Consider the following 12,692-nt stretch of genomic DNA (forward strand, 5'->3'; position numbering starts at 1 on the left):
GAGACATTTCTAAAGGATTATCCCAGGAACTCAGAAAATACACTCACTTCAAGAATTAATTTTTGCTTCTTTGATTTGGTTAAGATCGCTTCACTTGTATGAGAGAGGGTGGGGGCTGCCTCCAGGCACACTCAGCATTATTCCAGGTTTATTCCCCATCGTGACTGAGGGGTACTCTGATTACGTAAAGGAGAGTACGTTGGGGCTGTACCTAAGCAGTCGGACAGGACGCCGAAAAGGGCTTTAGATTCCTTAAGCACTCCCTCCTCCCGGCCCGAAAGGCACCAGCCCGATCCAAGATGGCTTCCCAGAAACAGGTAACTAAATGTTCTAGTTTAGAGCGCCCCCAACGGCGGGGGTCAAGAAAAGAAGGATGCGGAGAGATCCGAAAGCCCGTAAACGGAGAGCGGTCAGAGACAAGGTACCGCCAGATTTTATTTTCAATCAGGCATATGTGTGGTTGCCTCAGCCTTTTAGGACCTCCCATCCTCAAGAGACTTCCTGGATGGAGCTCACATTACCCTGCTGGAAGAGGCGGGGCGTCGGCCCTGCCATTGGCGGGTGGGAGCGTAGGTGGGCGGAGCAAGGGAGCATGGACTACTAGCAAGCTAGATTGAGGCGAGGGCTGGCCATGCTCCGCCGGAAGGCGCCTTGTTCTCCGAAAGGGTGAGTTGAAACGCTGGCTGGAAAGGAAGCGCCGGGACTTGTTCAGGTAGGCTCTCAGCACACGCCCGCTGCTCAGTGCTGGTCCAAGAGTCTTTGCAAAAGCTGCGGCTCTTAGATTGGTTTTCATAACTCATCCTCCTCCTCGCTTCCCCGCCCTCTGTCCTTCCCCCAGTTGTGCGGGATCAGGTGCTGGGTGATGCTCCGGACTGAACCATTCTCCTTTGTGAGAGGCCGGGGGAGAGGGCGGCTGCCGGCCCGCAGGGCCCGAGCCAGGCTGAGCCGCGAACGCGGCTGCCCCGGCCCCTGTGAAGTTTCTAGGCCTTGTCATTGCATTACTGGGCATCGTGTAGATTTGAGGCAGATCCGTTTTCTCCTTGCTCCTTCAGAGGGAAAACTCCGCGGCTCCGTTTGGTTACTCCATACTTTGGACTCAGAAGTGGGAGTTTGGGGTTTGGGTTTTGTGTGTGTGTATTTTAGCAATAAAGGTGGTTAGGAGAGCATGAGGTGAGCATGTGCGATTGTTTTACATTATTAGGTGTAATTTCTGTGGAACTTTGGGAGAGCGGAGCAGGCTTTTGGACAGTGTTTAGAGGTGGTTGGAAGAGAGGAGCTCTAGCTTTGCATCTCCATTGACAGGTCCGCAGAGCTCACTGGTTTTCTGTTGCATTATGTAAACTCTTCAGTGGCAGAAGACCCCTCCCCCTTCCTCGGAGCGAAAGCAGTTTCTTTATTTACCTGTCTCCAGTGTCGCAGGAAATTTCCCTGCCTTTGCGGCAGCTGTGCAAATGCAGCAGCTCCTACCTTTTAAGGGGCAGTCCTAAATGATTAAGATCTTCAAGGAAGAGGTGAATAGTGGTATATAGATGTTTGGTGGACCAATCTCTTTTCAATGACTGAGAACAGTGAGCCAGAAGTGGAAGACTGAGAACTTGATGTCTTTTTCTTTTAAAGAATAGACATAGTGGAATGCCCCAAACACCAGAGGAGCTGCGTTTTCTGTCTACTGCATCCTACCATCGCCTAGCATCCACAGCTTGTTTACTCTTCATGTTGTTCTAAACCTATCAGGTCAGCCGGAGATTCTCTGCCTGTTATCCTTAGCATCAGGTGAGGTCCTATCCACTGTGGGGCACGTTAGTTACTAGAAGGTGAGTTTGTGATTTGAATAGTATTCTCTTGTTAGTCCATTAGATATGTCTTCTGCTTAGGAATTTCTTTTGTATTGATCAACAAATAGGTTTCAGAACGAACTGTGGTCCACCTCTTAGGGCGAGAACATGGGAAGTTTCTCATTCCAAATATTTTGGATTATCTCACCCCTTAAAGGAAAAGAAGAGTTATGATAAGGAAAACAACGTTTTTCATTTAAAGAGACAGGTGGTAAGAGTGGTGTGCCAGTGGGTCTGCAAGGCAAAATGAAGGACGTTGGCCAAAGAGAAGGTACATGTGTGTAACGACAGGCTTCGGGGAAGGTTTAAAACTGCAGTAGCAAAGGAGTATGGATTAGGATAAGAGATTTGATGAAACAGTGCATGGTTAGTGACATAGAGTTCTTGCTTTCCTCATGTTTGATCTATCCTGTGCCTCTGGCCTTTTGAGTATGTCAGTTCCCAAATTGACAAAATCCGTTTAGACATGGATAGAAATGATAGAAATAGAAATCTGCTGAGCTGGTTGTGAATCACCAGGAAACACAGATCTTGTATTTCCCGGGACAGTCTTCTCTGCAGCACCTGCTGGGTGATGGGGTGAAAGAATCTTGGCATTGTGGTAACCACCGCTGCAGAGTTTTAGTTGTAACAGGAAAAATTTGCCACTTATTATTAGAAGGGTCAAGTTTCTGGTAGGTAAGGTAGGGTGGTGAAGGGAATTGATCTTTAAAAGAAACCATTGTACGTGTCGTTTTTGAAAAGGGTGAGGTTTTTCTGGGCAAAGCTAACACTTTATTAATTTGTGGGTTTCAAGCTCTGTACTTGCTTTCTGAAAGAATGAGATTTGATATTCATTCAGATGAATGCTAAATGCTTTGAAGATACTGTTTGTCTACAGTCCTGCAAAGGTTAAGCTATCTCTGAGCTTACGTTTAGCCTAATAACTGAAGGATAAACAAGATAATATTGTTCTGGACCCTCCACCCTCAGCCTTAGAAGTGACTCCACTTCTGGAGTTATATTTGAACTGGTCCCTGATCCGCAGGTCTTTGCTTGACCTACCCTTGCACCTACTATAACCAACTTAGTATTTACTCTTTTACTTTTAGCATTCAATTCATTGGTAAACTATCATTTCAGAACCTACTCATCTCCTCTTTAATTAATTGTTCTTTTTCTCACAGAGCAGGTGGTCTTCCTTTTATCCTTCTGTTATAATTTTGTTCACTTTGCCTTTTATTTTGACTCACTGACATTGTCCCTTTTCGCATCTGTCTTAAGACCATTTAAGAATGCAAAGAGACCCTGACTTTCAAGAGGGGTTCCTTTGGTTTCTGGTACCCAAATACCTTGGCTTCCCTGGTAGCTCAGCTGGTAAAGAATCCACCTGCAATGCAGGAGACACTGGTTCGATCCCTGGGTTGAGAAGATCCCCTGGGGAAGGAATAGACTACCCACTCCAGTATTCATGGACTTCCCTGGCTCAGATGGTAAAGAATCCACCTGCAGTTGGGGAGACCTGGGTTCAGTCCCTGGGTTGGGAAGATCCCCTGGAGGAGGGCATGGCAACCCACTCCAGTATTCTTGCCTGGAGAATCCCCATAGACACAGGAGCCTGGTGGGTGACAGTCCATAAGGTCGCAAAGAGTTGGACAGGACTGAGCAACTAAGCACAGCATGGCACCCAAGTAACAGTTGTATTTCTATGTAGCATTGCTGTTGTGTGAACTGTTTACTATTGCCTAAAGCTTTGTTTAACCATTTATTAAATTTTGAATTATCCTGGATCCCCTTCTCCCAACCTTAACTTCTGTTTTGTTTTGTGTTGGTTCTTAAATGAAGTTGTAGTTTAGCTTTTTTTCTTTGTTTGTTTTGCTTTTTCTGACTAATTCATATTGTCTTTAAATGTTTCATTGTTTCTCTATGTTGCAAAATAAGTCCACCTCTTTGTAGTTATTGGATATTTTAAATTTAAACTACAGAGTATGTTACTCTCTGAGATTTCTCATTAAGCTGTTCAGGCGGTAACAATTTCTTTTGCCGTTTTATTACCCATCACTTTCTATCCTTCACTAAACTCTTGGTTATTGAATGTTACATGAAGCAAAATAGTCTACTCTGCTGTACTTTGCATGTGTGCCCAGTCGTGTCCAACTCTTTGCAACCCCATGGACTGTCCCCCTCTAGGCTCCTCTGTCCATGGGATTCTCCAGGCAAGAATACTGGGGTGGGTTGCCATTTCCTCCTCCAGGGGATCTTCCCAACCCACGGATCCAACCCACATCTCCTGCACTGCAGATAGATTCTTTACCACTGCACCGCCTGGGAGGCCCTGTAAGTTAACTTTAAAGTATGTAATTGTTGCCTTCAGATCCTGCAGGAGAAGTTTTTTTTTTTAAATAAAGCACTTAATTTCTGTGTATGTTACATGATAATGTAACATATATTATTTATTCCTCTGTATGTTACATGATAATGAAAAATCTAGCAGAAAGACTGGCACAGATAGTTAGTTACTTTTCATGCACCTTTAGCAGGGATGAATCCAGGAATGAACTCCAAGCAATGGGACAGTGTAGGCTCCGGAGCCTAGATGACATTCGAGGTGTATTTCAAGTATATTCTCATTAGTTTGTTTGAAAAGAATTTTCAGAACATAGTCAAATAAAAGTACAAAAAATTGCAAAACCAAACCAAGGATTTTAAATATTACATACCTTTGTGTGTGTGCGCACGCGTACATGTGCTAAGTCGCTTCAGTCCTGTGTGACTGCAATCCTGTGGACTGTAGCCTGCCCGGCTCCTCTGCCCATGGGATTTTACAGGCAAGAATACTGGAGTGGGTTGCCATTTCTGTCTCTAGTGGAATCTTCCCAACCCAGAGATTGAACCCGGGTCTCCTGCATTGCAGGCAGATTATTCATTGTCTGAGCCACTAGGGAAGACCACCTTTATACATAATTTTTAAAAGATTGGCTTTGTCATTGAAAGAATGAAGCATTCCTGATTTTATTCCCTCAGTACATTTCCAGAGAAAGTCATTGTGTATGGTTTATTTTTATTCAGTATTTCCAGGCTTTTTTTGTTTTTTAAATTTTAAAAAGGTAATTAAATGACAGACTTTTAAAATTACTAAATAATAACCAAATTACTAGATACTAATAGAATTGTGCTTTTTTCTCCCCATGTATGTCAGCACCCTAAATCTGATAGTTCTGATTTGTTTGGTAATAGCCCAGTATTCCAGTACTAACACCTTTTTGTTTTGTTTTGTAATTCTCCTTAAACTATGTCAGTAACTTTTTGTAAAAGAATATATATTAGTTGAATTCTTAATTTCATCTGAGAGGAAGGGTATTCAAGAGCTGTAAAGTCTTTCAGATTTCTCAAATTGTCTCTCATGGTCTTTATAAAAACCTTTGGAATATCCCACCTCCATTTTCTCTTCCACTACATAATTTGGGGATACAACATATCTTTGGGAATTATTCTTAAGTGACGTGGGTATTCAGAGGTACATGGTCCCATTAGTGATACAGGAATTTATTTTTGATTGGTTCTAGGAAAAAAACAGTGATTTCGGTAATTTGGCAGCCTACTTAGAACCAAGTCATAATAGTGTTTTGTAATGGAACATGAAATCATATTTCACTTATTCTGTGATTTTTCATGTCCTATTACAGATATCAGACGTGTATCAGATACTCATCCATCCAAGTAAACTTTATGACAAGCGCGATTTTTTGAATTTTTGAATAGGGGCTGCCAAGTTGCATAAACACTTAACTTTCAGTGTTTTATTCTTCATTGCTTCCGTTCAGCCCCATGGGTGGCTAGGGCAACATGCTTTTGCCTGTTTCTCGGGTGTACCTCTTGGTGGGGGCACCTTTTCCACGAGGTCTTAAATATATATGTGGGTAATGGTCACTTCCATTCACTGCTGTCCTGAAAGTCATGGGAGTTAAAATTTGAGGCGCCTGGGACTAGGGACCTGTGAGCTCCTGAGGAACAGCCTAGTCAGTTGCAGAACTGGTAAGTTCCCACAGGCAGCACTGTGAAGTAAGCAAAGTACTCAGGTAGATACCAGCATCATTCCTATAAACACACAAAATGATTAACTGAATTACCTGCATGTTGCCCTAGCCACCCATGCTGGTTGAAGTCTGTTCTGAGGTTTTGAGGTTAAAGTGTTATCCTGCTTTCTCAGCACAGTGGTTGCGGGTCTTTTTATCCTGCCCAGCAGTCCGGCTATTCTGATTATGAAACTTTTGCATCTACTTTAGTATCCCACCATTCTGCTTAGCAGGTCAGCTCAGCCAAGTCTTTAAGGAGTAATTTTGCTTTGAGAGAAACCTTTAGTGGTACTCTTTTAAATTATTGGACAGGGAATAATAAACTCCTTTTTTTTGCCTACTGTGTGCCAAACATTGTACATAATCTTTTAATTTTCAGAATAACCCTGAAAATGTGTGTGATGTTACTTTCATTTTACAGAAGAGAAAAAAATAAGACTTAGTGAGGTTTGATAACTTAACCAGGAGTAGAACTCTGGTCTGTGGGACTTCAAAGGCTCATTCATTATCATCTCCCCCCAGTTAGAAATTCATTGTAGGCCTCTGGAGAACTGTCTTTGACAACAGTATTAGACAAGTAGGTATTCCATAGCTTATTAAAGCTATACCTTTAGCAGCTGTAGGGCCTTGAGAATGTAAATTTTCTTTTTGTATTTCTGTCAAAATGAAAAAAAAAAGAATAATAGTTTATTTTATTTGACTTAGTTATTTTGAAGATAAGATTATGTGAAATACTTTAAGCTCTACAGAGGAAAATCACTTGGTCGGTCACAGACAACTTCATTTTTTAGCCAGTGCAAGTGAAACTAACTCACTGACTTCATCATCCCATGTCACTGGGTCATTTTTTGTGCCTAGAGGCATAAGTGAGATAATAACAGTGTTTCTCCTCCTCTGCCACACACACTTTTTTAGCATAAATGTTGCAATGAAAACAGTCCCTCATAAATAGTTGAGTAGGAGTTCCCTGTTGGCCTACTGGTTAGGATTCCGGGCTTTCACTGCCACAGCCTGGGTTCAATCCCTGGTTGGGGAACATCACACAAGCTGTGCAGTACAACCAAAAGATAAATAAATAAGTAAATATTTATATTTCTCTGTTAGGCTGAAACAGTATATATATATATACCTGGGCCAGTTAAAGTAGGGCATGCAGGGGTGGTGTGGGAGGGCATAAAGAGGACCATGACTCTGTTACCATTACTCTGTTACGGAGGGGAAGGTGAAGTGAGCAAAGGGGATCAGCTGTATGGTAATAAATGCAAAGTAACTTTTTGGTGGTGAACATGCTGTAGTGTATACAGAGGGAGGAAAAAAACTGTATACCTGAAACTTATAAATGTTATAAATCGGTATCGCCTCAGTAAAAAGAAATTGCAGATATTATTACTTAAGCTGGATGTCCAAAAGTGGTGTCATTCAAGGTAATATATTGATCCAGTTATAAATTCCTTAATTTAGAACCTAGAATATTACTTTCATCGTGGTGAACACACACCAGTGAAGAGGAACTTCTCCAGGTCCAGTCTAACTTGACCTCAGGGCACTGATCCTTAAAGGTTAGGCTCTTATTTTCTCTCTTCAGACTTAGACCAGAACTCTAGGGTTTCACTGGAATAAAATCTACAATGAGGCTAAATCCGTGCCCCATTTTTGAGGCATGTGAGTATGGTTTCATCCATTCACTTTTTGCCACAGCTTTAAATTACCCACCACTGAGGCTTTTAGGGTCCCAAGCCTAAAGGAGATAACTAAAATTTCACGGCTTTCAATAGTGATTGCCACACTACAGAAAGGAGTCTATTATGTGTGTTAAATGCAGCCTCTCTTGCTCCATGAGAAAGCTGTGTCTGCTACAGGTCCTGAAGAGTAAAGATGCTTAGGGTTTTGGTGCCTCTTTTGAATGTCTCTGGAGCTGTGCTGCTACCTGTGTGCGGTCTCAGCAGCCTGAGAAGTGTGTGGTTTTGGTGAGACACCTTTTATTACGCAGCACCACCCCCCTCCCCAATCCCCACTCCCGCACACCTTTGACTAGAAGTTGAAAATGCATTCCTTCAACAAAAGTACACAGGGTGCCCATTACTACCTGGTAAGCAAAGGAAATATTGTAACAAGCTGTACACAGACCTTGCCCTTGTGTAACTTTCATTCTAATATGGGGGTGAGGAAGGCTGGATAGCAAACAATTATATAGTCAGTTAATCAGTCTACTACAAAAGAGAGATTATGGATGTTACAGAGAGTTTACAATAAAGGCATATAACCTACACCATAATATAGTTGGGTTGTTAAAAATGTGACTTTGGAAGCTACACTACCTAAGTTTGAATCCGGCCCCACTTTCCATTAACCGTGGAATGTTGAGTTAATTGCTTATGATTTGTGCCTCAGTTTCCTCATCTGTAAAAATGCAGTTATTTCACATTCAGTCTGCTAATACATTTTCATTGTTTAAAACAGGGCCAGGTGTGTAATGTACATTCAAAAGTTTGGTGATTTTTTTTGTCTAGGAGGTCAGGGAAAGCTTTTCTTTGAAATGATGCTGTTGAAATGAGATTTGAAGGATACGTAAGAATTAAATGGGCTTCCCTTGTTCAGTGGTAAAGAATCTGCCTGCCAATGCAGGAGACACAGTTTGATCCCTGGGTTGGAAAGATCCCCCTGGAGAAGGAAATGGCAACTCAGTCTAGTATTCTTGCCTGGGAAATCCCATGGACAGAGCAGCTATCCATAGGGACTAAACAAAAGCAAACAACAATTAAATGGGCTAAACGGATGGGGAACAAGCTGGAAGGCAGTTGCAGTAGTCGAGGGGAGTGGGGATGGTCAGTTGACCCAGGAGGGTAGTAGAGGCAGAAGTGGGTGGATTTGAGGGATGTTTAGGGGGTGAAGGTAGGATTCTGAAATATGGGATAGGAGTGATAAGGAAAAGAGTTTCTGGTGTCTTCAGCCACGGCTGAATAGGAGATGCTAGAGGGTGATTACCTTCTGTGAGTGCACATGTGGTAGTGAGTATGGAGGAGACCACCAAGAAGGTAAGAAGCCTCTTCTAGGGAGAGCTGGAAAGAAGGTCAGCCAGGGAGACTGTAGAGACGACCAGGAAGAGCTGTTGAGTAAGCAAGTCAATAAACACGCCTGGAGTTCAGACGTCTTGCCCAGAGATATAAATGAGAGACAAGTATATAAGTAGTTTGTTGAGGAAAAGAATGAATTGAGACCCTGTATATGAACTAGACATCCTTGCAGGTACAGAATAAGAAAAAAGGAAGGCCCAGGACCAAAGCTTGGTGAACTAAATGCTGGTAGAGGAGATGAGTAGCAAAGGAGAATTGGCCAGAGAAGTAGAAGGAAAATCAGAGAAGTGTGATGTTCTGGAAAAAAGTGCTTGGAGGGATGGGATGAGGGGGTGTTTCTGAAATCTTTATCATCCTTCCTTGGATCCCTGAGAGTTTTAATTTAGGTCTCTAAATACCCAAAAGTCAGATGCTACTGACTTAGAACATCTATAGCAGGTTTAGGCTGACTGAAGCCAGTTAGTTAAACATGATCTTCAGACTCTAGAATCTAAACTGTAGTTATTCCTGTTTGCTGTAAATTAGATCTAATATAGAGGAAGCAATGGCTGCAGTCCATATGCATGCTCATAGATATTAACCTGCTGAAATTAATGAATTATTTTGAAGGCCATTAATCACTCCACACCCTCTAAGGCTGACTGGCATCTCCCAAATTAGGTAGAGACTGGTAAAAACAATTTTTTTCCCAACTATTATCCAGGAACATTGGTTGAGTACCTCCTAGAAATAGTGGTTATATATCAATATTCATTAGAAGTGTGTGAGATGTTTCATTAATCCTCATTAATGGCCCTGTAATCTGATCCCCCTTTGTACTCCAGGAGATAGTGAAGATAAAGGAGATAGAGGAACCCCAGGAGATAGTGAGACAGGAAAGCCTGGTGTGCTCCAGTCCACAGGGTCGCAAAGAGTCGGACACAACTTAGCCATTGAACACCACCACTGCTTTGATCTCCCTTTGTACAAAGGAATGGACTAGACTCAGAAAGGTTTATTTACTTTGTGAACAGGAATTTGAACCCACATCCCTGTGACTTTAAGCCCCTGAGGCTTCCGCATACAAATATAACCAAAATAGGAATTAGAAGATAATTATCCCCAAAAAGTACTTAACAAAAATGCTATGAAAACTCATATGGAACTGACTAGTCTTAGCTTGCTAGTGAAAAGCAGAGATGTATTAAATCCAGTGGACACGTTTTAAAGTTCTTATATTATTGGACATTTGTGCTTTGTTGGATGCAATTGAGCACTCTTTCCCCCTGCAACTCTCTACTCTCTTTGCTTCGGTTGCATTGCACTTCTGCTTCTCTAGCTTTGCCTTGTCTACCTGCTTAATAGGTGTAGCTTATTCTGATTCTTAAATCCTGATGTTCTCTTGGGTTCCTCTGTAGCTTTTCTCACTCCACACCCAAAATCTCAAATTTGGGGGTTTCCAGCTAAGTGTTTTGTTTAGCCTGCAAAGTGTTTAAAACATTTTAAAAAATTAGTTACCTTTGTTTAAAACCTGGAAGACTTACATAAAGCTCTGTATTTCTGGCTTTTGGAAAACCTAAAGTTCTCTCTCAGCCTTGGATTTGTGTTTCCATATGGCAACACTTTAACTAATTGCTGAACAGCAGCTGCTGTCTTTGGAGTGGACATTCAGTTCTTCCCAGACCCCCAGCGTTCTCTGTTGTCTTCCAACAGCATTGGTGCAGTGTTGTATATACTTGCTCTGCTCTTCATATTCTGAGTACTCCCCACTCGTAAAACTACTGTTTTGATACTGATAATTCCAAATCTGTCACCAAGGCAACTTTGAGATTTATACATCCGACCTCCCATTGAGTATCAGTACTTGACATGTTACAGGCAACTCACACTACAGTGGCTGAACTCCTCTTTCCCTATAAACTCTAGGTTCTACCAGTTTTTATCCCCTAAGTTTTACTAAACTCTCTCCCTTCCTTCCCTCCATTACCTTTGGAACCACAATGCTATGATTTGGGTTCTCATCATCTTGTTAGAATTCCTGGTTGCAAACCACAGAAATCATCTTTTGACTAACTTATGCTGAAAGGGAACATATTCAGAGGATGTTGTGTGGCTCATATGGGAATGCTAGAGAATCTGATTTAGAAATTGATCTGGAACCAAGGGAAGTTGGAGACATGGAGAATGTGGGCAGGATCAAAGCACTGACAGTCTGTTTATGATGCTGCAGAATTCCAGTGTCTCCCATTGCTGAATATTGTCTAACTGGCTGGTTCTGGGTCTTTGTATTGCCACTGCAAAATCAAGGTTTTCCACAGGAGTGTCCACTTAAACTGGGCAAAGCTATGCGTGTGTGTACTTCTTCCCCAACTGGAAGGGGAAGAACCTCACCCCTTGTTTCAATACCCCCCACCCACCCACTCCAGCTCTGTAATGGGACTTAAGATCCAGTCTTCCATTGAAGACTTTTACCTTGAGTTAGTCTCCAATATAGGAAGGCAGGGGTGCAGGAAGAAAAAATCAACAGCATCCACATTACAACTCTTTTCTGGACTACCATAGCAGCCTCCTAGCTACTTCTGTGTCCTCTGTCCCCTTATCCCCCAAATCTGTTCTCTATCCAACAGCCAGAGCTAGCTAACTAAAATGCATATTTGATCGTGTGATTCCATTTTTCAGTGGCTCCTTGGACACCTGTAAGAAAATGCTTCAATGTGGCATTCAAGGCTTTTTCCTTGAAAGGTCTGCCCCTTCAATTCTTACCTCCGTCTGATTTCTTCTTTGTGATTTACACTTAGGCGAGACTGAACTTCTGAACTGCTTAGACCTTCCTCTATATATCTCATACTGTTTTTCACTGCCCTGCTTTCTTTTGCTTTTCCTTTTACTGTCCCTGTTGCCTGAAGACCCCTTTCTTGTAGCTCACCTTCCCCTCCCAAGTTAACTCCTCCTCATCCTTTAAGAAACTACTTCCTTAATACCTTTTCTCCTAATTTATTAAGACCCTTTTACCTGAAATAAAGCCCAGCATGTATTTCATTGGACATTTGTCACTACTGTCATAGTCCCTACTCTTTCTGTCTCCCCACATGTATACACAAATGTACTCCTTCCTGTTTTAGGTTCTTTGAGGGCGAGTGAAAGTCGCATTCAGCTACTGGAGTGGATAGCATTTCCCCTCTCCAGGGGATCTTCCCAACCCAGGTCTCCCACATGGCGGGCAGATTCTTTACCAGCTGAGCCACAAGGGAAGCCCAAGAATACTGGAGTGGGTAGCCTGTCCCTTCTCCAGCCGATATTCCCGACCTAGGAATCAAACCAGTGTCTCCTACATTGCAGACGGATTCTTTACCAACTGAGCTATCACGGAAGCCTCTTTGAGGGTAGAGATTGTCTGATTCATCTTTGGTTCTCTAATGCTACCATATTACTCTGTATATTGTACACTCAATAAATGTTGAGATGATGAAGAGGTATTTGATGTGGATCCTAAAGGATAAGTAAGATTTTGAGAAAACAAAGAAATGGAATAAGAGTAACATAATTTGAAGGCAAGTGTACTAGCTAGGCCCAGATGAGAAAAAAATACATGACAATATTGTCTACTTTGGTGGGCATATAAATGTATATGTAGAATAGTGGGAAATAAGACTAGAAAGGCAAGGAGTTTCCTGGTGGTCCAGTGGTTAGGATTCAGCTCTGCCACTGCCTTGGCTCTGGATTCAATCCATGATTGGGGAACTAAGAGC

At 42.2% G+C, this 12,692-nt stretch overlaps 1 protein-coding gene across 4 annotated transcripts in view; it reads left to right on the forward strand.

The window, feature by feature from the left end:
• The first annotated feature begins 613 nt into the window (after nucleotides 1-613).
• The window catches only part of CHD8 (chromodomain helicase DNA binding protein 8), a 58,391-nt gene continuing 46,312 nt past the window's right edge, over nucleotides 614-12,692 (forward strand). For 3 of the 4 annotated variants that reach the window (XM_027553350.1, XM_027553353.1, XM_027553352.1), the window contains exon 1: nucleotides 614-712. The gene's annotated coding sequence lies outside the window, so the exon portion shown is untranslated. The remainder of the gene's footprint in view (nucleotides 713-12,692) is intronic. The other variant, XM_027553354.1, reaches the window with a different exon arrangement.

Source organism: Bos indicus x Bos taurus, chromosome 10 (genome assembly GCF_003369695.1).
Source record: "Bos indicus x Bos taurus breed Angus x Brahman F1 hybrid chromosome 10, Bos_hybrid_MaternalHap_v2.0, whole genome shotgun sequence".
In the NCBI taxonomy this organism is placed as follows: Eukaryota; Metazoa; Chordata; class Mammalia; order Artiodactyla; family Bovidae; genus Bos; species Bos indicus x Bos taurus.